This window comes from Varanus komodoensis, unplaced genomic scaffold, assembly GCF_004798865.1.
Source record: "Varanus komodoensis strain SLA01 unplaced genomic scaffold, ASM479886v1 scaffold10, whole genome shotgun sequence".
Taxonomy (NCBI): domain Eukaryota; kingdom Metazoa; phylum Chordata; class Lepidosauria; order Squamata; family Varanidae; genus Varanus; species Varanus komodoensis.
The window spans coordinates 20498581-20524088 of record NW_025335269.1 but is presented as its reverse complement, the minus strand read 5'-3'; the positions used below and the strand labels follow the sequence as shown (position 1 = coordinate 20524088).

General features: G+C 41.5%; 1 protein-coding gene across 4 annotated transcripts in view; it reads right to left on the bottom strand.

Moving 5' to 3' along the window:
* Positions 1-25508, bottom strand: part of TMEM108 (transmembrane protein 108) — a 201391-nt gene that overhangs the window by 137361 nt on the left and 38522 nt on the right. The window contains exon 1 of one of the 4 annotated variants that reach the window (XM_044419168.1): positions 23863-23909. The exons of the other annotated variants lie outside the window; for them this stretch is intronic. The gene's annotated coding sequence lies outside the window, so the exon portion shown is untranslated. Of the gene's footprint in view, positions 1-23862; positions 23910-25508 lie in introns of those variants that run through there. 4 annotated transcript variants of the gene reach the window in all.

Here is a 25508-nt window from a genome sequence, read left to right as displayed (position 1 = left end):
ATTTGATCCTCACAAGAACCCTGTGAAGTACATTAGGCTGAGGGTCAGTGACTGACCCAAAGTCACCCAGTGAGCTTCATAGTCAAGTGGGAACTAGAAACTTAGATGGTGTCAGCCCAACATTCTTAACCACTACTCCACAGCAGCTCTCTGAAGAAAGAAAAGACAAATCTCCAAATACCACAGTGGGGCAAAAGCAGCTCACAAATGTGGTAGGAAGCAAACTGGTTCTTGGGATACCCATGAAAAGATCAAGGGGGAAGGAGAAACAGGGAGCCCATAATCAGCTTGATCATCTGTCAGGTGCACCATTGGCTGTTTGCACAACACCTAACCCTCTGTGGTTTATTGCCAGGTTTGTGATGCCTTCTCTCTCTTAATATTTAAGTTTGTGGGGCAACTGGTCAGTGCTGAGTGAACTAGCTTAATTTTTCCTGCCACACTGTTACCTGCTGGATGTGCTTCAAAGTACATCTAAAAGTTTCTCTCTCTCTCTCTCTCTCTCTCTCTCTCTCTCTCACACACACACACACACACACACACACACACAGAGAGAGAGAGAGAGAGAGAGAGAGAGAGAGAGAGAGAGAGAGAGAGAGAGAATAGAATAGAATCAATGCAGGTGTACCTTGGTCACAAAATGATGAAATGCTGGAATCTTGATTAAAACTAGATTTCTGAAGCACATAGGGTGAAATCCTATGCGTATTTATGTAGCATGGGATGAGAGAAAACAGGGTGTAAGAGAACCTAAAGACAATTTATGTTTCCATATTTTTTCTCATCCCAGAGGCAGCTAAAATGCACTCATCCAAACTGCCTCCAGGATCTTCTATCCCGAAGCCATGATATTCTCAAGGAAAGCTTTGATCTGACTATGCATGGCTAAGTAGCATCAAGTATTAAAGCATTAACAATGATGCAGTTCATTTCCTCCCATCCAAGTCTGCACCCCAGAACATCAAGCGTTATCTCTTTGACAACTGGCACCATGGTTATTCAGGGCATCATAATAGAACAGTCTGCTATTAATTCAGTAGGTAAGGCAGCAGTACAAATCCGAACAGCAAGCAGAAAGTCCAGCCAATACCTACAAAGACAGCTCTCTTGACTTATCAGGGAAAAGTAGAGCCATCACTAAATTTTCAGGCAAGCATACAAGATGTTGCTTATTACTGGACTGAAGAAAAGTAAGTGCTTTAGTGGTTGGAGCATCTGAATGCAACCCCCCCCCCCAGTCTGCTCACATATATGACCCTAGGAAGAATGACCTTCTCTTGTGTCCTAGGCAAATCTTTATTTATTTACTAGATTTCTATCCTACCTTTTTTTCCTTTTTAAAGAATTCAAGGAGCTTTACATCATACTCCTCCTCTTGCTCTCAATTTTATTCCCACAACAACAACCCTGTGTGGCAGGTTGGACTGAGAGTCTGTGACTGGCCCAAAGTCACCCAGTTGGCTCCATTAATCCAGATTGCCTGAGTCCCAGTCCTGTGCTCTTAATCACAACACCACACTGGCTCTCAGTTACCAGCAGCCCAACTAAACATGCTTTCACTTGCACAACACAAATCAACAGCATGGACCTGGTCTTTCCCACATGCCTCAACACCACTTCCCAATGCAGTGCTGCTGCCACTTCCACTGCATTTCTAAAATTTATTGTGTGGTTTGCTGACAAATATCATTTTTAGCTTATTCTCAGACTAAATTTGACCTTTTTACCACTCCAGAACAGTTTGCCGCTTAAATGTGTTAGCAAACTGCCACTTTTTTTTCCTTTCGCTGCTGCCATATTCAGCAGTGAGGTGGTGTGTGGCCTGCAGGTGGATTCAAAGGGTTTAAAGTGGTTCTTGGTTGTTGTTGTTGTTGTTAGTTGCAAAGCCATGTCCGACCCATCGCAACCCCATGGACAACATTCCTCCAGGCCTTCCTGTTCTCCACCATCCCCCGGAGTCCACTTAAGCTCACACCAACTGCTTCAGTGACTCCATCTAGCCACCTCATCCTCTGCCATCCCGTTCTTCTTTTGCCATCTATTCTTCCCAGCATTAGGCTCTTCTCCAGGGAGTCCTTCCTTCTCCTTAGGTGGCCAAAGTATTTGAGTTTCATCTTCAGTATCTGGCCTTCTAAAGAGCAGTCAGGGTTGATCTCCTCTAGGACTGACTGGTTTGATTGCCTTGTGGTCCAAGGGACTCACAGGAGTTTTTATCTGTGCCCTGCTTCATTTTGTACTCCAAGGCCAAACTTGCCTATTATTCCAGTTATCTTTTGGCTTCCTACTTTAGCATTCCAATCCCCCATGATGATGAGGACATCATTTTTTGGTGTTAATTCTAGAAGGTGTTGTAGGCCTTCATAGAACCGGTCAACTTCAGCCTCTTCAGCACCAGTGGTTGGGGCACAGACTTGGACTATTGTGATGTTGAATGGTTTTCCTTCGATTCGAACTGAGATCATTCTGTCATTTTGGAGATTGTACCCCAGTACTGCTTTTCCTACTCTTTTATTGACTATGAAGGCTACTCCATTTCTTCTGAGGGATTCTTGCCCACAGTAGTATACCTGATGGTCATCTGAATTAAATTCACCCATTCCTGTCCATTTTAGTTCACTGATTCCTAAGATGTCAATGTTCAGTCTAGTCATCTCTTGTTTGACCACATCCAGCTTGCCTTGATTCATGGATCTTACATTCCAGGTTCCTATGGAATACAGATCTTTGCAGCATCAGACTTTCCTTTCACCACCAGATACATCTGCAACTGAGTGTCCTTTTGGCTTTGACCCAGTCGCTTCATTCTTTCTGGCGCTACTAGTACTAGTCCTCTGCTCTTCCCCAGTAGCATATTGCACACCTTCCGACCTGAGGGGCTCATCTTCCGGCATCCTATCTTTTTGCCTTTTGGTACTGTCCATGATGTTTTCATAGCAAAGATATTGGAGTGGGTTGCCATTTCATTCTCCAGTGGATCACATTTTGTCATAGCTCTCTGCTATGACCTGTCTGTCTTGGGCACGGCATAGCTCATAGCTTCATTGAGCTACACAAGACCCTTTGCCACGACAAGGCAGTGATCCATGAAGGAGGGTTCTTGACTACCTCCCCTCAAATCTACACGGAAAATCTACATGTGATATCTGGCAACTGAATGGTGAACTGCCTCCACTGACAAAGACTAAATTTGAGGTACAAGTTCCCTGTAATACCCAGAATAATCCAGTCACATCAAGTGATTAATCTGCAGGGGTGAACCACACCATAATTGATTATTAGAGGCTTTCTTTACAGGTACAGAGTGAAAAAGATTCCCCAGATGTCCCTGCCCTTCATTGCAGAGCTTCAAATCTATGAAGACTCAGATTTTATCTGTCTGAGTAGGTATTTAAAGCAGGCATGGAGAAACCACCCCACATGGCTGAACTGATCCACATGGAAAGAATACAAAGGAAAACTGCTGCATCTTGCAGACTTGCTCATGCCTATCAGGATTTTAACATGAAGCTCTACAATTGTTACTTTGTGAAACATCACCTATGGGCCACTCCCATAAACCCATGTATTCTTCTGGGTAACTCATGTCAACAGGTTATATGTACTCATATTGGAATTCCCAAGAATTGAGTGACCTCATTATTTAGAAATTAAATTTCATATTACAGGATTAAAATGATTAAACTCAGTAATGATCTTCATTTAAAAATTGAACAGGACCCAGCCATCTTTCTAGAAACAAAACAATCATTCTGCATTTAAAAATAGGTCTGCTACATTTGCTGAAAATTGCTGTGATATGCAGTTCTTGTACACAGCTGAGGCAGGAAAATCAGAAGAAAAACAAACAAAGCTAGATCAGACCATTCTTTCCTCAAGGCACCATGAACAGAAAGTAGAGCTTTTGCATGGAAAATTCTGTTTTAAAAACATTGCATGCCATGGTTTTATCATCGTTATCTGCTTTACTTTTTTCCTTCAAGAAAGAGGAGTTACTTTAAACTAGACTGTGCACATATGGCTTCTCAAAATTCTGTGCCCTATTAGTAGGCAGAGAAATTGTGGGGACAATTCCACAGGATTTCTTCTTGGGTGGGAATTATGCTTCACATTTTCTCACAGGTAGGGCTCCCTGTCATCATGGTACAGCACCACTTATTTCATTTTTCCGAAGGGATTTCCATTTCCTTGGGTTGCTGCTGCAACTGGCAACAGCATCAACTCTGGGGGCAGGCTGGACTTCCCATTCCATATCCACCACATTGCAGGGATGAGGGGAACAGTATCATGTGAACTCCAGTATCCTCTGAGTCTTTCAATATTTTCTTCCCCCATGAAAGAGGCTTCCATTGTTCTACTTGGTTCTCAGGATGGTTTATCTTCTATTTGTGTGGTGGTTTTGAGCATATCTAATTACAGTGAGGTGGATGAGAGTGCTCATGCTCATGTATATGTGTGCTATTTCTATCATGCATCTCTCCATTGGCCTGCAATTTCCCAGGCTGCCTATCTATCCTGATCTGAAAAAGCCAGTGAGAATAATGCCTTCATGATGTCTTCCCTTGGCTTTTAATTAAAGGATGGGAAGCCAAGGAGGCTATGGGCTGCCAGACAAGAAACTTATGCAATGAATAAAAGGACACTTGTGCACACTCCTTGGCCATGTGCTAAGTAAGGTAAGTGCAAGAAATCCAAACACAACCTATGAGAACTTCTCTAACATTTTCTTCACTATTGAATTTCTCTTCAAAGTCAACTTCCCATTTATCAAATTAAATGAGAATGGGCATAAAAGTGAGAAAATTCTATTGGGACAGCACTATTTAAACTGTGTGCCACCTAACTGGCAAGGGAGTAAAGCTTGGAAGATACTTTGGTCATTACCACAATGTCTGCTTGAGGTAAGGATCTACAGAGAGCCATAAAACATGACATCTGTCCTGGATGTTAGCAGGGAAAAGAACATATGTTTTCAGATCGGTACAGTTATGCCCAACAGCACTGCACCAACATGGAGGTCTGCAGAAGCAATTATTACAGGAATACACATAGCATTGAGAATGGGATGGCAGAGGATACACTCAGTAGCAATGCGCACCATGGTCTACCTGAGGGTTGCACAGTAAGATAACACAAATGGGGAATAGATCTAGTGTCATCATGTCAGATCTGGACTGATTTGATTGCCTGGTTGACAGAAGCTGGTGTTTGTGAAAATCCCGCATAACAGGATAAAAGGATTTCTTTTCCAAGTCAGTGGCTGGAAATGACAGACACAGAAACACAAACATTCCCTTGATGTGAGCATTTACTAAATGTGAGGCACAGCTGAGGATACAGAATGGAGCGTGAAATTCTCACCAGAAAAAAAAAAAAATGGAGAAGAGCAAAAGGGTGCACTGTTCATGTCTTGGAATATCAAGACTGTATGCACAATATCTTTCAACAGATCAAGAATGCTTGGAACAAAGAATATAAGAAAGGAATAGAATGATTCATAGCATAATCCTGAGATGTATAGGCAATTGGGTGATCTGATCTAAGTGGTATCTGCCTTCCTTCAACACAGATTTCCCTGGGTCAGCCTTGAAAAACTGTAGCTCCTTCTTCAGTAGTCATTCAAACCTGACATCCCTTCAGCACCTCTCTTGTCAAGTACAGGTCCACATTGTGTGCATAGTTGGTGCACTGCATCTGACAATGCAGGAGAGCTGACCAACTCAATTTAAAACCTTCAGGCCGGTTGCATCCTATGAGTTGCATCCTATGTGCATCTTTTGTGATGAGTAGATGAAACTGGCTCTGCTGAAGTGAACAGCAGGGAACTTGTAGGTTCCCCAGTAACTGTACCATGTACCGATACAGAAGACATTTATTTATTTGGAACACTTATATGCCGCCCCATTCGCAAAAGCCTCGGGGCGGCTTCCATTTACCTGCCAGCAAATAGAACAAGGTGAGATGAGTGTGCCTGGTAGAATGTCTGTGCCTCATGCTGCTACTGTGTCTAACACTGTGTCTATTGGTGCCCCATAAAGGATATTTATTCATTTATATTTATATTATTTATATTTTATATATATTTATATCCCACCTTTCTCCTATTGTGGAATTCAAGGTGGCTACATGTGGCTCCCAGGTGGTCTCCCATCCAAGCAAGGGCCAGCCCCAGACCTGTTTAGCTTCAACATGGTGGATGCCTTATGTGCCTTCAGATCATACATAATATGAACCACAATTCAGTACGGTGACAACTGCTGGTGGTCCCTGCAAGGCATGCAAGTCCCATTCCTGTGGACCAGAAAAAGGAAATGGTTCTATGTCTTGATTCTGTCCATCAGGTGTTTGAGGTGGGCCACTCAGTGATCATTTTGATGTCACTGGGTTGCCCCATGCTTTGTGCATGCCCTAGCCAAGCATCTTTGTTTCTTACAGGTGTTGCAGTCAGTGTTCATGAGATGATATGCTTATGAGAAAAGACTGCCTAAGTGATGGAGGCATGGCTGACCAGTTGTAGCTGCCCAGCATTTGTCTGTAAAGTCCATAGTTCTAGCTGAACCCAACTAGAAAGCTCAGATTGAGGTGAATGATTAACTCCATCCTTTGTCAAAATGGAATGAACTGTGTCTCAGGTGAATGGTTTCTGCAGAAGCAAAAATGTGCAGACTTGACCTGATAACCTCTTTCTCCATGGCTTTGGGCTAAGAGCTTCGAATAGCTGGCAGGAAACAACTTTGAATGCAAGACCTCACAGAAGACCTCAAAGTCCAGTTGTTCTTTTAGGCATTCTTGCAAGGAAGCTGCAGACTCTCTGGGGATTGCAAAATCCCTTAGACAAACTACAGATTCTGTCATCAGTCACTCTCTTGATGTAAAGAGAGAATGAATCAGCCTACTTTTCTTCTGAGCAAAATATTGCTGCAGAGTGTGAAATAAAATATCCAGTGGGGTACCTCCAGGCAAGTTAGAAGATAGCAAGTTAGGCAGCAATGCAAACAATCTTTCCTCAGGGAATACAGGAAAACGTCCTGTGGGATATGCAGGACAATGTTTCAGAATCTTCTATCAAAAAGTCAAATCTTGTCTTCCTAACAAGGAATCTATACTGTAGCAGGTTAGCTTCTATGTCCTGCTCCTTGAAACTGAATTCCCTGGGGACGGGCAGGCAGATTTCTTGTTCTTGTTGACAGTTGTTAGGATGGAGAATTGGTGATGTTCTCTGACTTCCACTAAGGACACTCACATTTTCTAAGCAATTAACAGAGGGCACAGTCCTATTGTGATGTCTGCAGGCCCTTGAACTAGGAGGCTTCTGGGCATCCATTGCAGAGCAGGACTGGAGGAGGGAAGTCTCACTTCCTTGTCCTGGTAATCTGCCTTTTTTGCCTATGTAGCTGGAGTTTCTCAAAAGAGGGGGGAAGGGTACCTCATACCCTAGCCTCCTCAGTCCCTTCCCCTCCTCATCTCCTTTCACCCCTCTCTGAAGTTGCCATCCAGAAAATATGGAAAAATATGGACTGCCTGGAAAATACCCCACCGCTCATTTCCTAAATTCCTCTTCCAAGCCAATAAACATGACACACAAAAGCTGAAACTGGAGGACTTCTCCCAGTTTAGTTTCCCTCACAAACCACACAAACAGAAGTACACACAAGGCATTTAGAAAAAAACGAGGAGTAGTTCTCAGTTGATGGAATGGTCCCTTGGAGCCACATATGGCAGCCATGTGAAAAATGTAGTGGTAATGAAGCTGCTTTAGTTTACACCAAGGGTTTTGTTAGCAGCTTAGCAGCCCCAGAACTAAACTCAGATGAAACAATCTGTCTTCCTCAAAGCTTCCAGGGAACAAAAGAAATGCCAGGGGAACACTTAAAGCAAGATTAAAAAGTGGGTGAACGGTGGGTCAGCAAAAGGAGACAACAATGTATCTCTTCTAATATGAAAACCGAGCAATCAAGCCAATAGTGCTCATCTTAATTATACTATTAGACTGCAATATTCTGCACATATGTTTGTGAGCCTTCTGGGAGACAGGGAAATGTCTCTAATGTTTTATGGGTGCTACTCACGCTCGCTGAATCCTTGGGACAAGAGACTGGGTGAAAATTAAAACCAGTGGGTACATTCAGACATGTGAGGAACACATTGGTGAAAAATATCTGCAATATCTGAAATATCAGAAAACCCAGAAGACATGCCAATGTTATGCTGCAGCTTAGGATCAGACAATAATGAGGGCTGAGAATAACTGTAGTAGCTATGGGAAGGGGTCAGTACTAGCAGAGCCTGCTGGATCTGAAGCTGCCAGAGATCTGACTTCCTGGAACAGAGTAAAATGGGAGTTTCTAGTAGGGATGTCAAGGAAATCCACAATGGATTCAAATAACTTTGGATTTCTATAGATGTGACCTGCAGATCCCTTAGCGGACTAGCTTTTTCTGAGTCATCTGGATTCTGAAGATTTGCAGATAATTTTTTTCTCTTATGGGAAAGGCTGATTTTATAACGTATCCTGAGAGTCATTTGACTAAAGGAACATAATAAATAAAATAATAAAATAAATAAATGCAACTAGCAGTGATACACTCTTGCATACTTTCCCATTTGCACTAATCACATTAGGTAATGCATATCAGTGCTGAATTTCTTTAATATTCATTTTTTTCTCAAAATTTTGCAATACAAATGAATTTTAAAAATAAGTAAGACACGACAAAGGAGTGGGGAAGCACCCCCATCCTGTGATGCTTCATATAAGACAAAAGGAAAACAATAGAAAGTTCAAATTGATGAGGCCAGAGACAGGTGTTTTGTCCATCAGGCATCTCCACATCATTGGGCAGGAGTTTCTTTCCATCAGTAGTTTTACTAGCACATAAACAAAGCCATTATGAAAATATTGGTCGCTCAAGTATGTTTATATGTTCCCTTAAGACTCTATCTGGCAAGGTTGTGTGGCTTCGACTCTCTGAGTGAATTCAGTGGGAATTGAAGTTGCTTATTATTAGGCTGCTGTTAAGAAACAAACTACTCAGAGAATCACTTGGTTAATTAGCTTAAGCGCCGGGGATAATAAAAAGCTTCAGTCAAGCATGGTGAATGTGCTTGTTCTTTTACATCACCCCTTTTCTTCTCTTACGAGGACTAAGGTTATAGAGGGCAAAAACAAGAAGTCATGGGCTGGGGGACATACATAACTGGGAGCAATCTGTGAGATCCCTGAGGATAGAAGGAGAATTATGCATGGCACAGAAGCTCTTGTAAATGTTGCATAGTACAAGCCAGAAAGATGGAAAAAGAGAGAATGAACATCACCGCCCATTGCCATAGCAGTGGAGAACAGGAACAAGAAAGAGCACATGAGTTGTTCACGGCAAGAAATTTGGCAACAGCTTCTCAATTATAATTTGGATGGGCTATATAGTCCCTGTGGGCCATGTTTGCCTTCAGGCAGCTTTCTTGTTGCACACAGAGGTGTCCTACTGCTTGCACTTTTAATTTTTTAGGAGAAGAGCAAACTTTTTTGCTGTCAAAGCTTGTATTGCTTCAAAGCCGGAGAGTGTGAACAGCTTCCATCTTTTCCCATGTGTGCCTCTGGGACACCCATGAGACTAAGATATGCTCTTAGGAAATGAAGATGGCAAGTGTCTGTGGGCTTTCACCTGCAGTATGCCCATTATGTGATGGATTCCCAGACAGTTTCTCAAATTGCCTGAAGTTCTCGTGGAACAAAAAAAAGGTTGTCTACCCCATGCTGAACCACTGGAGCTGGTGGTAGAAACAACTGTCTTTAGGAATGGAAACCCAGATTTGTTCTGAGTTTCTGAAATTATAGGGAAAGCAAAGTACATGAAGGACGAGCATTTCCAAATCCATGTGAAGCTTTAAACATTACTTCACGCTACGAGTTGAGGTAGCAATAATTAAATTTGCCAGTTTTGTACTTGTCTTTATTATGGAAAACTGCCAAGGAGATGACAATCATCATAACAACAGCAAAATTAAATTATCCATTGTTCAGGTCTCCTTTTGAGCACGCCCACTCTGTACTTGCCCAGATTGCAATATAGAAAGAGCTTTTAGTACGATAACTTACTTCAGCATGATGAAAGGCACTGATGTTTCATTACACATGGCAAGCAAGCAAATCCCTGCTTAGGATTCTGTACAGTGCATTGTTCTTTGTTGCTGTCACTATTTTTCACCCTGGTGGGGTGCAGCTTCTGGCGGCTCTAAGAAGTAGACACTATAATTATTACATGTGAGTGAATAAGCTGTATTAATTTGTGAAACTTTGCTCTCAAAAGCAAAGCAGGAGGGCTGAAAGGGTCTGCAAAAGGATGTGAAATGGTTTGTTTACAGAATTAAAAGTGCCATGTTGAAGTTGATTTAACCAGCAGCATACAGATTGCAAATTTCTGGAAACTGGTGTAGACTGAGCTGCTTTGCAGAAGGGCAGGTTTTTCTTCTAGGACATAATAAGGCTATCACAATTAGTGGAGACAAATAACACAAATTAACTCTGTACTTTGATATTATGGTAATCTGGCTCCTGCATTCTAAACCACTGTGGCTTCTGAACATCATTAAAGGACAGCCCCATGTAGACAGCTCAGTTAGGACAACTGGGCAACAGTGATCACACCCTCTTTCCAGGAAAAATATAGCTGATAAAATTTGTTTTTGCCCATTGCCAAATACTGACAGTAGGTTTGATCCAGTCTTAATTGTGCTTAAAACTACCCTACTGTAGTCAATGGGACTGAAGTTGGTCCTGGCTAATGTATCCCATTAATTTCAATGGATATACTAGTCTAAGTCGATCTAATTTATTTGGGTTCCAGAGCTATACAATTTGATAAAGTAGATGGAATAAGCAATTCTCAAAGTGACTGAACCCTCTTGTTCCAAATTAGAAAGTCACATTTGAGTAAATTATAATCTGAAGTAGTTCTCAATGTGAATCTTGAACACCTCTCATTGACAAGTAAAAATAGTTTCATTTGAAAGACAGTTCACCAGACCATGTTGCCTAGAAGGCGCAAAAAGCCATAATAAGATGCTATACTTTCATGCACCCAAGGCAAAATATTTTAAGAAAGGTCAAATAAATGGCATTGTCTTATTAAAAATTCAATCAGTCTGATTAAGCCCCATATTCTGGTTGGTTTATTTTGAAAAAAAAAATCATACTTGAACTTTTCAGCTAAGAAGAACAGAATCTATATTTCACCCTGAAAACAAGAATCAAGAGCAGTTATCAGATTTCCTCCCTGCACCCCAATATCTTCATATTCCAGCAATGCCCAGTTGGATGACTCATTTGATTTATATGCAGGCAAAACATCAGTAGCAGCCCACCTTGCAGACTTACAAAACAGAGAGCTATAGTGGAAGCAGGCAGAATGAATGGGATACTGGGAATAGGAATTAACCTTTGCTTTGCAGGTTCCTTTATTCCACACACTCCGCTTCCGTCCTCAAGAATCTGATGGCATTATTTAAAAAATGCAGGTGCCTGCAGAAAGTGAGACTCCCGTGTCTCCAGGCAGTGCTTACAGCTTGTGTAGCTGGGGCCAAATGAGCTTCTCAGCATGATGGTTGCCTCTCCAAGTAATAAAGCTGGCAGCAGGCTTGATGCCAGAAACAACAGGACTGGGAAATCTCTTAGGCAATCCAGGCTTCATTTAAGGATTGGAACTGGTGGCACAGCACCTCCAGGTTCTTCTACTGAGAGTTGCAAAGATGCCAGACAGCACTCTTTCCCAACCTGGTGCCCTCTGGATGTGCTGGACTACAACTCCCAAGATTCCCCAACCAGCATGGCAAGTAGGCTGTGATGTATTGTTGGGCCAGATTAGCACGGGCTCACAGGTCAGGTGCAGAATGGACTGCTATGAGCCATGTTTCTCCTTCCAAGCAAAATCAGTATCACCAGCATTTCTTTGTCACATTCAAGTCTCTGAGCATACACAAAGTAAAATGCTGAACCCTTTCTGCTGTTCATTACCCAAAACAATTTTTATGTATCCTTCTGTGGCTTGCCCCCAGGGAAGGGATGTTGTAAAAATGAGCACACCTCTGCTGTTGTGCTCCTAATTGGACCTCTTTCCAATGATGACATCTAGCATCCGGATCTACCTCTTCAGGAGGCGGGAGTTCCCCATTGGAAAAACGACCCACTTCAATGTCTCCTCCCTTGGCCTGCAACTCCTTCTTGTTCCCATAGCTGAGTAGACTCATCCCTTTGTCTGGGATAATCTGCCCCACAGCTAATTCCTATGGCATCTCAGGATCTTTTGTTGCAGCTGGGGTTTAAACCATTTCAAAAACAATCTCATCTTCAGAATCTGAGCTGTCAGACCCACCGGAACAAGTAGCCTCCCATGCACATGCCTGAAATCTGGCAGGATGGGCACACACAACACAGACATTCCTTTAAACCCATACTTTGAAGCTACATCTCTCCCTCACACCGTTTTTTTTCCTCTGGAGTTGCCCCAGGAGGCCCAATAAAGACTGGAACTGTTATGTCTGGGTATATGCTGGTAGGGAGACTTTAAATGTCCAGATTAGGGGCCCGGCACCAGCTCTAGAGTAAAAACGAGTGAGGGAAAGATTTGGCTGGTAGATATGGACTGAAAGTAATGCGTGTTTCAGGCTTCATTCCTCTCCTGCTGAGCTGGAGTGGACGCGGTGACGGAGAAAGAAAACAAAAGAAAAAGGTTGAAATTTAGCTTTTGACATCCTGTGCACTGTCCAAGCTCCTCTGATTCCAATGAGATTAATGATAAAATCAATAACAGTGGAACACATAGCTCATAATTCCCTTCACTTTCTAGCAGTGCATTTTCTCCCTCATCGAAAGAAAGAGCCTGGAAATGAGTAGGATGTGGCATTTCTGCTCCTCTTCACCACCATGATTTTGTGCCCAGAATGAGAGGCAGGTGAACAAGCCGGTTGGAATGGGGAAGAGGAACAGCAGTTCAAAGGGGTCTTGTCCATGGGTTTGTACTGGGGATCTTGACACATGGCTGGCCATTCCTACCTTTGACATGAGTTCTATCTTTATTATGCATCATTTGACCTACAGCAACGGTTCGGAGCAACAGTAAGTGCAAGTTTGGGAGATAAACTTGGTGATGTCCAGTTTTCTGTAATGTTCTCAACTTTAAGAGCATGACAAACAGTGATTCATCTGGTAAAGCTTTTCTCACAGCATTTGGGGACATTGGTGGGTCTCCTGGCTCAGTTTCCGCTTAGCTGTTAAAGGCACAGCAGTCATAGTAGCAGGGAAATAAAACAAGGATGAAATCCTCTATTAACCTGCAATTCTGCACACAGGTTTTACGAGATCCTCCTGCCATCCCACCCTGGCCTGAGGAAAAATACAGTGTCAAAAAGGGCTACACTGCAACATATAAATCCTGTCTAATAAGGACGCTTAGCTTCACCAAAAATACATCAGCCTTAGAGAGACGTTTGAGAATTAGAACAATAACTCATTAAACTTATGGGCATTTGTATACTACCTACCTTAATTATTATCAATGCTCCTACCCCTTTCAAGAGGATAATTAGAATAAAGAGCAGTTTGTGGTCCATATTTCATTATTTATGTGGGAGTGATGTGGTGATTTTTTTAGACCAAGTGCAGATGATATAGTTTATGGTCTCTGCTTGGCTGGATGAATGAATTAACTCTACAGTGACCTGACACTGAAGGAAGGTAGGCAGTGGCAGAACCATTGGCACAGAAGGGGGGAAGAGTGTGTTGCTGCAAAGGTGAACTTTGCCCCATGTGTTAAGAGTTATGAAAGAAATAACAATGAAATAGGAAAGCAAAGGGCAAGGGCAAGCCACTTTCCTTGCTCTTTGATCTCACCTGTGAAGACAGGGTTGGAAGGAATTTTGGCAAGCATTGCTTGTTATGAAAGGAGAGGAAAGACTGACTCCAATATTATTCCCTGTTTTTACAACTACTGATGATTCAGGAATCTTTCAGTTTTTAGGCAGTATGATTGCCCTAAGCCAAGGTGAGCTGATTGTGAGTGCAAACCACCTACAATGTGCCTGACAGATGTTTGGGCTCACCATGGGTTCTTTGTACCCCTCCCTCTTGGTCCAAGGGACTGACTTGCCTGCTCCCCCCTCCCCACAGTGATTGCTAGTCCTCCTCCTCCTCTTCCTATTATTATTATTATATTCCTTATTACTAAGCATCGCTAGTCTTCTCCATCATCCCAGAGTGCAGGACATGAGATATTGTGCTCAAGATACAAGAAGCCAGATTCCAGGTGAACATCAGGAAAAACCTCCTGATGTTAGAATAATACAACAATGGAACCAATTACCTGAGAGGTTTTGAACTCTCTCACACTGGAAGCATTTAAGATGCAATTGGACAGCCATCTGATTAAGATGCTTTAACTTGGAGGCCTGCATTGAGCAAGAAGTTGGATTTTATTTGTTACATCCAACTCTATTATTCTATTTTTCTAGAATGAGAAATAGAATATTACGTCTGTTGGAAGGCATCCATGGTAAATGTGGGTGCAGAAGGTAAGAGATGATCTGGGCAAATCAATAGGCGGCACTCTTCCAGAAGGCTCTGTACTTATCTAATACTGTTGTAGTAGCGTCACAAGAGGATTGTGTAACAATGTCTTTCCTGACTGTGAAACAGAATGAAAGTTTTTGGTCAGGAAACTTTCTGGGAATCTCTGATGTAGACAACATCTCAGGCTAATAAATACATAATAAAATGCATCAAGCAGGTTCATTATTTACTTGCCAAGTAAATAATGGCAAGGATTAATTCTGCACATGCTTAGTCATAAGTTCATTTCTTCCTGTTTCCTTATTACTCTGCAATTTTTTAAAAAATATATCCAGGCAAAATACTAATTGAAATAGTATTTTAAACATTTCTCAGCAAATATACATATTTTATACATATATTCTTTTTCAAGGGATGTGGTTCTAAGTAAAGTTTATTCTTTACTTATATCCAGATAAGAAAGTGGTCCTTTTGGTAGGTGGTTCAGGTTTTCAGGTAACTGATTTTGGCCCTGTCCTGGATGGGGTTGCACTCCCTCTGAGGGACAGGGTCTGCAGCTTAGGAGTGCTCCTCAACCCGGAGCTGTCCCTAGAGGCCCAGGTGATAGCAGTGGCAAGGAGTGCTTTCATTCAGCTTCAACTGATCCATCAGCTGCGTCCTTACCTGGATGAGCACTGCTTAGCAATGGTAACACACGCTCTGGTAACCTCCCAGTTGGACTATGGTAACATGCTCTATGTGGGGCTGCCTTTAAAGATGGTCCAGATATTTCAGTTGGTTCAGAACAGAGCCGCCAGATTGCTGTCGGGGGCCGGTCATTATTCTCATATAACATTGGTTCTCTATCAGCTTCACTGGCTTCCAACTGAAGCCCGGGCCCAACTTAAGATGCTGGTATTGACCTATAAAGCTCTAAATGGCTTGGGACCAGGATACCTAAACAGTTTGGGACCAGAATACTTTTCTCTGCATGCCCACCTGCCCCTTTTCCTGCTCCAGGAACCCTCAAAATTCATTGTGCCCTGGGTTCAAATTTCCCTGAATTCCATTTTAACTAAGAAAATTGCTAAAAATTAATTTCAGAATTGGAACATGTATGATTTAAGTTCTTTCTCTTTTATGTCTTTCTCCAAGTTCACTTGTGAAAATGGATAAAGCATTGTACAAACAATGCAATCTTGATGAAATGTCTGTACAGGTGCAGCAACTTATGTATGTGTGTGTGATATTTTCCTACTGCACATGTGTTCTTCTTTACTCAGGTAAAAGCATCTTACTACACCAATCATACAATTTCATTAATGTTGTTTGTTCATCTGGCTGTGCTTTATCAATGCACACATGGACATTGCTAGTGGAATGGGGGCAAAGACAGACATGAAACTACAGCAAATTGCACATGCACTGAGCCAATTCAGAAATACAAAACATAGCAACAGCATTGATTCCACTTCAAAAACAAAACCAGGTCTGCCCAAATCTGGGGAGAAATTCAGAGGCACATAATTTCAAATGCATCAGCATTTGACTCTTGCTAACAGATGCTGATACTTGTTTTATCCCCAAATGTAGAAAGTTACATACAGAGCACAAAAGGAAGCATTTCAAACATCCCTTTCCCTCCACCTGCATAATGATTATGTACATAGTTTTACTGCCATGAACACCACATGAAGTTGCCAGCCCCTCTCAAAGCTGAAGAAACTTCTTCAGATGGGAAAGTCCATAAAAGCACACTGCCAGCCTTCCCCAGTCTGGTGCCCTTCAGATGTTTTGGACTATAACTCCCAGCCTTCCTGACTGCTGGTCATGCTGGCTGGGGGTGACGGGAGTTGTAGTCCAAAACACCAGAGGGTGTCAGGCTTGTGAAAGTTGTATTTCTCTAATCCATTCATATCAACACTCATTTTCTAATGTGTCACAGGAGCTGATTTATTGCCCTCAAAGACTTCAAGTGCTTGCACCTTTCATCTCTTGTAGAAAAAAGTCCTATATTCTCACTGCTAATAGCTTCTTTGGATTCTATGTGTTTTACACTTTCAGAAATATGAAGACCAACACTTGTGCTGCGATTAATTTTAGATTCTCAGCTTTCATTTTTTCAATAGCAAATTTTTAGCACTTATGGCTACAAAGTTAAGTTTGGGCCATTTCTGTTCAAATCTCCTACATAAGAAGGCTGAGCAGGGAAAGGGATTCTGTGCCCTGAACTTGCTTTCCCCTCTCCATGCCTCACAGAGCAAATCAGCAATCCAAGCAAAATCTTTCTGTAACTGGCGGGACTCTCTGCATTCACCTTATTATGGTGCAGCATTTTGAAAGGTGTTTGGTTTTTGTGAATTAATACTGCCTCACTTCTATTAGAGGCTGGTGGAAAAAAGCAGCACCACAAATGTGGGAACAAGGCTTTACCAAATGGAGAAATATGATGAGCCAGACGGAAAAACAAGGCAGCAGCAAGTGAGCCACGTACTTCCCCAATGCCCTGAACTCCCAGTCATCAATCATCTGTTTGCTGGCTGCACAAATTTAACCAGCAAAAGAAAAAAGAAAAACAAGCACACAGAAGAATGGATACAGTCCAAAAGCAAGGAGGTAAAACAAACAGATGTGAAAAAGTTCCCTTTCGATTAAGTAAATAGCTATTTTAGCTCTTTGAAGCATCATATTACACATTCCATCACAGACTTGATTCACTGTGCAAAACAATCATTACCCCTTAGAGAAAGGTGCCAAGAGGTCAGCACCCACTGGAGATAAAACCGGAGGAAGGAATTTATTAGAGTTAGCTTTTGGTCTGTGTCTTGCCAGTTTATAGCACCCCCAGTGGATGATACAATGGTGTTGCATTCAGCTACCCTGTAAAATACACTTCGGGGTGTCTTTCACAGCCTTTGCATTCAGCCTCATGGCCAAAGCTGCAAGAAAGCACTGAAATATCGAGGTGGATTTATGCCAGTCTTTCCCAAATTTGTGGCCCCCAAATGCTCAGGACTGCATCTCCCATCACCCCAACATTGGCCTGCTGCCTGGGCCAGATGGATGTGGTAGAATACCACATCTCAATGGGTACAGCTTTGGAGAAGGTTGGTTTATGCTGTTGTTGGTTCTAGGACAGCCGTCAGAAGCATTTGGACCACAACTCCCAGAATTCCCATCCAGCAGGGCGATTGACTGGGAAGTCTGGGTGTTGCAGTCCAAATGTGTCTGGAAGGCACACAGCAGGAGAAGGCTGGTCTAGGGTGGCCAAAGGGCCAATATTATGCAAGCGATGTGGAACATGGCACTTTGGTTAAAGGCGGCCTTCTTGAACCTGTGCCTTTTAGTGAGGCTGGCGATGAGTGAAGACGTATTCCAGCACATCTGGAAAGCACCACGATGGGGAAGCTTGGTTTAAGGCAGGGCTGAAGAACCTCAAGCCTGAGGGTCCCAAACTGGCACTTTCTCCTGGCTGTGCCTCCCTTGCCCCAATCACTTAGCTTTTGGGGCTTTTGGTTTCCCAGCTTTTGTGAAGATTTTTTCTCATTTTAAAAGGCTGAAATAGCTCTCCTAAGGCTTAGTTGCTGGTAGCAAGTATTTTGGGCCTTTTAGCTTAGCCGTTCCCGTTCTCCCCCCCCCCCCCCCAGCACACACCAGTGGAATGTGCCCTCAGCTTCTCTGAAATAGAATTTAGCTCTCTGCCCTTTTTTCAGCTGGTGGTTGTTATGTGCCATTAAATGATCTCTAATTTATGGCAACCCTATGCATGAAATCCCTCCAGACGATCCTGTCCTTGACCTTGCTCAGCTTTTGTAAATTCAAGACTATGCCTTCCTTTATGGAGACAATCCATCTCATATTTGGTCTTCCTTTTCTTCTTCTGCCTTCAACTTTCCCTAGCATGATTGTCTTTTCCAAGGAGTTTTGCCTTCTCATGTTCTTCCCCCGCTTTTGTTTTTTTTTGGGGGGGCCTTTGATTTTCCCTAGCATGATTGTCTTCTCCAGGAAGTCTTGCCTTCTCACAATGGGTCTAAAGTATAAAAACCTCAGTTTTGTCATTTTTGCTTCTAGGGAAAGCTCTGACTTGATTTGATCTGGGACGCACTTATTTGGTCTTCTGTCAGTCCAGGGTTTTGAAACTACCACCTACAAAACACAGAAAGAGGGGCACAAAACAGCCCACAAAAAACCATTGCACACACCCCCACACTTTTTTGGCTCAATCCTGGTTAAAAATAATGAATATTGTACTGGTGTATTACCATGTTGCAGTAATTAATTAATCAATCCAGTTTTTAGAAACTTAGAATGCATTTGGCAGAGATATATTTGTTGAAAGCAAAGCAAAAATCCTTAAATTTTATTTTCTTTTTAAATAGAAACAAAAGCAGCCTTTGATTTGTCTCTGGAGTACAATTTGTGAAGAAAAGCAGACAGCCAAGGTTAATAACTGGGTGTCTGTGGCATTTGGTATTTAAAGAATCAATTTCAAAGTATTTTTAGTTGACAGCAAACCATGAAAGTGCTCTCCTTCTGTTTGGTAAGTCAGCATAAAATGATATTCAAAATAAAGGAGTGATGATCTCATCTAAAAACATTAGAACAGACTTTTCACATTTGGCAATAAAATTCTGAGACCCAATCTGAAATTCTTTCTCTCAACAGCAGGCTGCACAGGTTCTGCAGCATGTTGGCACTTTCCTTTTTTCAGACAAGGGAAAAAAACAGTATTTACTTTTTTTACACTTACAGATTTTATTTGAAAGAAATGTTAATTAAGGTTGTTAACAGAATCTGTTCAAGGCAGTAACTAAACCATTTTCTTTAGTGTAACTTGTTCTACTACAGATTCGGAACAGAACCTTTTATTTGTCTGAAATTGTGGCCCTTTGAGGCTTTGGGATTTTCACATCTCTGGGGCGCAAATTAATAGTATGGCAGTTCTTTATCATCATCCTGTTCAGATCTGTCCACATTGTCTTATGCCTATTATTTTAAAAATCAGCAAATTCTTTCCTGAGGATTTAAATCTCAGTTAAACAAACCTAACCGGTGCTTAGCTGACTTAGCAACCTTCACCTCATGGCCATTCACCAATTTAAGCTTGGAATGCGAGACATAAAAGCTTGTGTTTTTCTGTAAACCCTCCTGCTTCTAGTTCAGAACAAGGAAAACAGATTTTTCCCAAGTGGAAAGTTCCTCAATTAAAACTGTAATCCTATGCCCACTTACAAGGAAGCAAGTCTCACTGAAATCAGTGAGATATCCATCTGAGTAAATATGTATATGAGTGTGCTTAGTCTAGTAAAGTTATCTCCTGGGTGCCCCTGCTTTATAGGTGTATATCATAGTGATTCATATCAACTCTTTCCAAACTTGTACACTCCAGTTGTGTTGGACTACAACTCACACCATCCCCAGCCTCCATGCTGTGAGAATGTTGGAAATTGTAGTTTCACATATGTGGAAGGTACCATGTTGTTGATATAAGTCTTAAATGGCTTTTTAAATTGCCACAGCAATGCTAGTGCCTTTTATTTGGTAAATAGCAAACCTTTCTCACATGTCCATCAATGGGCCAACCTGAAATCTTTTGTCAGTCTCAGCAGACATTAATTGGCCTCCAATGCACTCAGAAATTCCTTACTGGTACATAATTTCCCACACAGACAAATTTTTAGTTTTTATTAACTTTCACAGTGCTCAGGCAGAATCATTGAGATAGGTTTGAATTTGAGAAGAGAGCCAGTAAAAGGTTCAGAAGTTTTATAACACACACAAAGAGATCACCCCTGGGATACTGTCTAAGGAAGTTCCTGAATGTGTCTGTTCCCTTCCTTGGCCCTTCCTTCCTTCCTTTTGTTATGTCTTTTAAATTATAAGCCTGAGGGGGAAGTCTTTTGCCAATTTTCAGTCTTCATACAGAGCCGAGGAAGACCTGGGAATGTTATAAATCACTCATATTCATGTAAAAAGACTAAATGCTAATTTATTAGGCATCAGCAGCTCAGCGTTACCCAGTATCAATTGTAGAAGGGGATGTTTTTCAAGGTGGCTCTATCATGAATAAGCATACCTGGTGGCTGCAGAATGCGGTGTGTCTGCTGTGGAATGGGGTGGGAGGCTGAAAATGGAAAAGGTGAAAGAAGGTTTGGCTTGCTGGCTGGGATACTCAACTGAAACGTTCTGTCCTTCAGTATGGCTACATCCCCTTTAAAAATAAGTAATAAAAAGCCCCCCAGCCATCATTCACATAGTCTGCTGTATGTCTGGTTCAAGAGCCATCTGTTTGGTTCAAAATGTGCAACCATTTTAAACAATAACAGATTTAATTGGATAAAAGACTGCCTCTGCAAAACTTCAAGCACTGAACACAATCTGTTTTTATTTCTCCTCTGAACGCATCGTCTCTGTGGAAATCTGTAGGTTTTGAAAGTTTCCAACCAGCTAGTTGCTGCAATGAAACCAATCTATTATACTTAAACCTGGCTTTTTCTCCAAGATGTTCAGAGGGACCTAAACTTAGTTCACAGCCAGTGTCCCATCTAAGCATCACAGGGCAAGACCTACTTGTTGTTTCATGAGAATCCCTTGTCAGTCCTTTAACATATGGACCAGCCTTCCCAAAGCTGGGGTTCTCTATCATTCCTGGCAATCAACCATGCTAAGTAGAGCTGACAAGAGGTGAACTCCAAAACACCTGGAAAATATTCTTAGGCAATGCCACTTAGGCATTACCAGTGTACAGATTGGCCTAAGAAATAATTGCTGTGTTTTAAATAAATAATTTTAATTATGCCTGGACTGCCATTGAGATGCTGACTGCTGATAAAGAACCGAAAGAACAGTTGTCTATTTTTAAATTGGAACTGGACTGTGCAGCTCTTCAAAGAGAGGCCTTTGTAAAATAGACAATATGGCTGCCCTAGAAAATGATAATGCCAAAGAAAGAGAAAGAAGGGCAGAAACCATACCATGTGGCCACAAACCTGGACACAACCCCAAACAAAGCTTAAATAAAATGAACAGTTATTTGGAAAACTGAATAATCATGCAAAAACTACTTTTCTGTTGGCTTAAGTGTAAAACAGAATTTTTAAAAGTACAATGCATGTCATATCAGGAAGAGTTATGGTAGTATAAGGGAATAAATGTGGTAGTATTTTTAGACCAATGAAATGGTGACTCTGTCCTTTCCAAAATAATAAATAAGGGACAGTTGTCACCAGATGTAATTACAGAATGATGCAATGCTTGCTTCCCCAATACTGGGGAAGATAAATAAACAGAAACAAGCCAGTGCAATGTTGTGTGCTTCAGCATGGTGGCTAATGAATCTCAGCTAAGCATCACTAGCTTCGTTCAGCAGCCCAACTCATGTAAATTAATCCTTTCAGTGCCCCTGGACATGCAGCATATGTCCAGCAGATCATAACTCACAACCATGCGGCCCCTGAACATGCCATTGCAGCTGTTCTTGTTAATAACATTGCAGAAGGATCAAGGGCATGCCAACTGAGGCAGGCTCAGCAGGGCTTACAAATGGACCATAAGATAATAGGCATTGTCTCTTCTCAGTGGTTGCTTTGTCATCCTATGGGTTGGTTGTCTGCCATAGTAATCCCGAATGGGGAAATATACTAAATTACAGTGTTTTTTTCTAGAATAGCCTTTCAAGGGATGACTTGTCTTCCTGTCTTTTTCTCTATGGCTTCAAAACTCTAAATGCAGATTTCTATTCTTGGTAAGTTTATATATTATGTGTTCAGCTACCCTCCAGGTTCCTGTATAACTCAGTGGCTAGATTCAGACAACATAATGTTCTATTGTATGTTCTATTATGTTCTAATGTTCTATTATGTTCTATTGTATTTCAATGTATCTTATTGTGTTGTAAGCCGCCCCGAGGCTTCGGCAAGGGGCGGCATAGAAATGTAATAATAATAATAATAATAATAATAATAATAATAACCCACACTCAAGGGCAGAGGGTTGAACCATAGGTTGTCACTGAAACTGGGGCTGCTGTATTCTCTGAACCCTGCCATGCCATCAAACCAGAGTTTATCCATGAACAACCCACAGTTCACAACTTAAAAATAAAACAGGGTTTGTTAATGTGGCTGGGTTCATACAATATGATAACCTATGTTGATCCATAGGTTGTCTAAATCCAGTCACTGCCTCTGATCGGAAAGAGATTCAAAATTTCACCCCCAACAATGGAGCTAGTAATGATTTGTTCTGCTAGGCCAAAGGAAGGGACCAAGAGAGGCCTTTGTATCTATCAGGTTCTAAGAAAGAGAAAAAAGCTAATTTTGGTTTTCTCTTCTAAATCCCTAGAGAATTGTGAGGCGGGGGCAGGGATCTGCTGGCAATATTACATGACTATATCATGAATTCATTATGAGTACATCCTTTATGGAAGAAATATCATAAGTCTCCAGTGTCCTCTGTCTCAGAACACTGAAGTCTGACTAAGTGCTAGAACCCCTGAAATGTCTCACTTCTTGGGGTGCATGAACATAGCAGTACTCCGAAAGATGTGAAATATTTGGATTCTCTGAAAAATATGTGAAGAAGAGGTTACAGCAAAAAGGTTGAGTGCAAAAGTAGCATTGATAATGCTAAAATTCTATTTTAATTTGGAAGACTTTGCTTTTGAATACATTAATGCATTCCCCAAAAGAGTTTTTTTTAATTAAAGCAAATATTCATTCTGAGCAGTGTAGGTTTTTCATTCACATTAAAGTAGCCAGGATTTTTTTTTAAGTTGATCACAGAACTTGGAAATAATTACTCAGTTCCCATTTGCTTAAAAAAGGGGGGTGTTGGTAGAGATGACTATCCATATGGAATCTGGATTGCAGGACATAAATCTAATGGGATCAATGGTTTCCATATGGCCACAGCAGTCTATGGCTTTCTATACAGCTATTTGCAATAAACCTAGAGTAACATTCTCAGTAACCATGAAAGACCACAGAGATTTTCCCAGCACCACAAATATTACAATAATGAAGCATCTTGAATGGTGATGGGAGAAGTGACCGTGCCAGAAGTCATAATTTCAGCAAAATCAGAGACAGAAAATCAGGACAAAGCACAGCATTAGCAGTGTGCATCTTGGGTGGTACGTATTATGGGTGCTTCTTTCTCCCATCTGTCATATTGTCATGTGGCATGATGTATTCCTTCTTTGATCGGCTGTTATCACATGTGCTTTGTTTTAAAATAGTAGTTTGTCATGGAACCACAGGCAGAGGCAACATCTATGGATCAGAACAAAGCAGAGACAGCAAGTAAAATGCCAACATGTTGCTTACCCCATAAAGGAGGACGTAGGGGAATTTGGCTGCTTCATCAAACCAATGATGCAGACTGTGAAAGGGCAGAAAAGATGAATTGACTCATAATCTGTTATCTGAATTATGGCAATATTAGTTCACTGGAATGAAGTCATTATACATTTAAGTATTGTAAACTTATTAGACTTGACTTACAAACTAATTTTGAGTTTCAGTGGCATTGCTACTCCCAAGGAGTCTGATCAGTGGTGGCCACTATCTGATAATGGAACAGTGCCACATGCTTAGAAGTTTGGAGGTCCTTTGCTGTGGCTGCATCCTTCCTTCCCATGGCATGAGTAATTCCTATGGAACCAAACACAAGTTCTGTGGGTTGCCTTGTGGGAGAAACAGGCTCCAGGCTGCTATGGAAGTTACTGCTTCATTACTGCTTTTTGCCAAATTCATCTAAAACATTATATGAGCTTCTCCAATTATATTTGTTCATGGGCATATTCCATTTTACTTTTGGCCCAGACTGTGACCTGCATTTAAAGAAATGCAGCTTTTAAAAATGCCATCTCAGCTTATTTTTCACATTATCTGCTAACTTCTGTATGGTTTATCACTGAATTAAAGCCATAGAAATCTCTGCAAGCCAAGTCACAAAAAACTTGGATTATATATGTTTGGGTATGTATTTTTAAGCCTTCATATTACCTGAAAAGTTCTGCCATCCCAGGGTTATAAAACAGGGTACCCGTGTGTTTTTAAAGGCAACTGTATTAAGAAATATTAGCTGATTTGAGTAAGGAACACACAGTATCTGAGAAATTACAACTGAAGCATGTCTATGTCCAAGAAAAGTCTAATGATTGAATAAACAGGTTTTGTTGGGTTGATAAACCAAAATTACCTACTTGGGTTTTCTGTCATAAAGTTTCAAACTGTCTTTTCCTTTGGAAAAAAATGAGGCATCCACAAAAAGAGTTTTTAATAACTCAGTTGTGGGCAATTATTTTGGAAACAAGAGCAGTGTGCCAATGCCACCCTCCACAAATCCTCCAACTCTAAGCAGAGAAACTTTGGCGAAGCATTTCATGGAATCTCTCTAGATGGAAGCAAAATTCTGCAGCACCAGTAGCAGTAGCAGTCGTGCACGGCTTGATTTCTTTCTTTAGGTTTTATTGCTGTTGGTTCAGGTGGCAACAGTTGTGTCTCTGTTGGTAGCCTGGCCACCATTTTTCATTTTCCACAATGCCCCCAATATAGTGGGGCTGCAAAGGGAAAATAGTGGAATGGTGGCTGCCCAAAACAATACGATACAGACTATGCAAATAAAATTCAGCAAACTGGTCTCCTCCTCCTAGAGGCATAAGAAAGAAAAATCCCTATTTTTAAAATCAGAAAAAAGTATCCTGAGAAATCTCCATTCAGCTCTAGAAGAAACCCACAGAGTTGACATGAAAGAAACAGTGTGAAGCATTTACATCTTTTTCTAGTGGCACCATACACAATTTTGATTCCAGTACAAAGGAAGGCTATGCATACTTGGCTCGGGCAACACAATAACTTACACTCAGGGATTGAGTGTGGGTTCTTGTTGAGTCAAAAGACTTTGGGTTTTTTGAACCCAGCAAAGATGAGAAACTATGGCGAACAAACTGCAGTTCACAACCCAACAA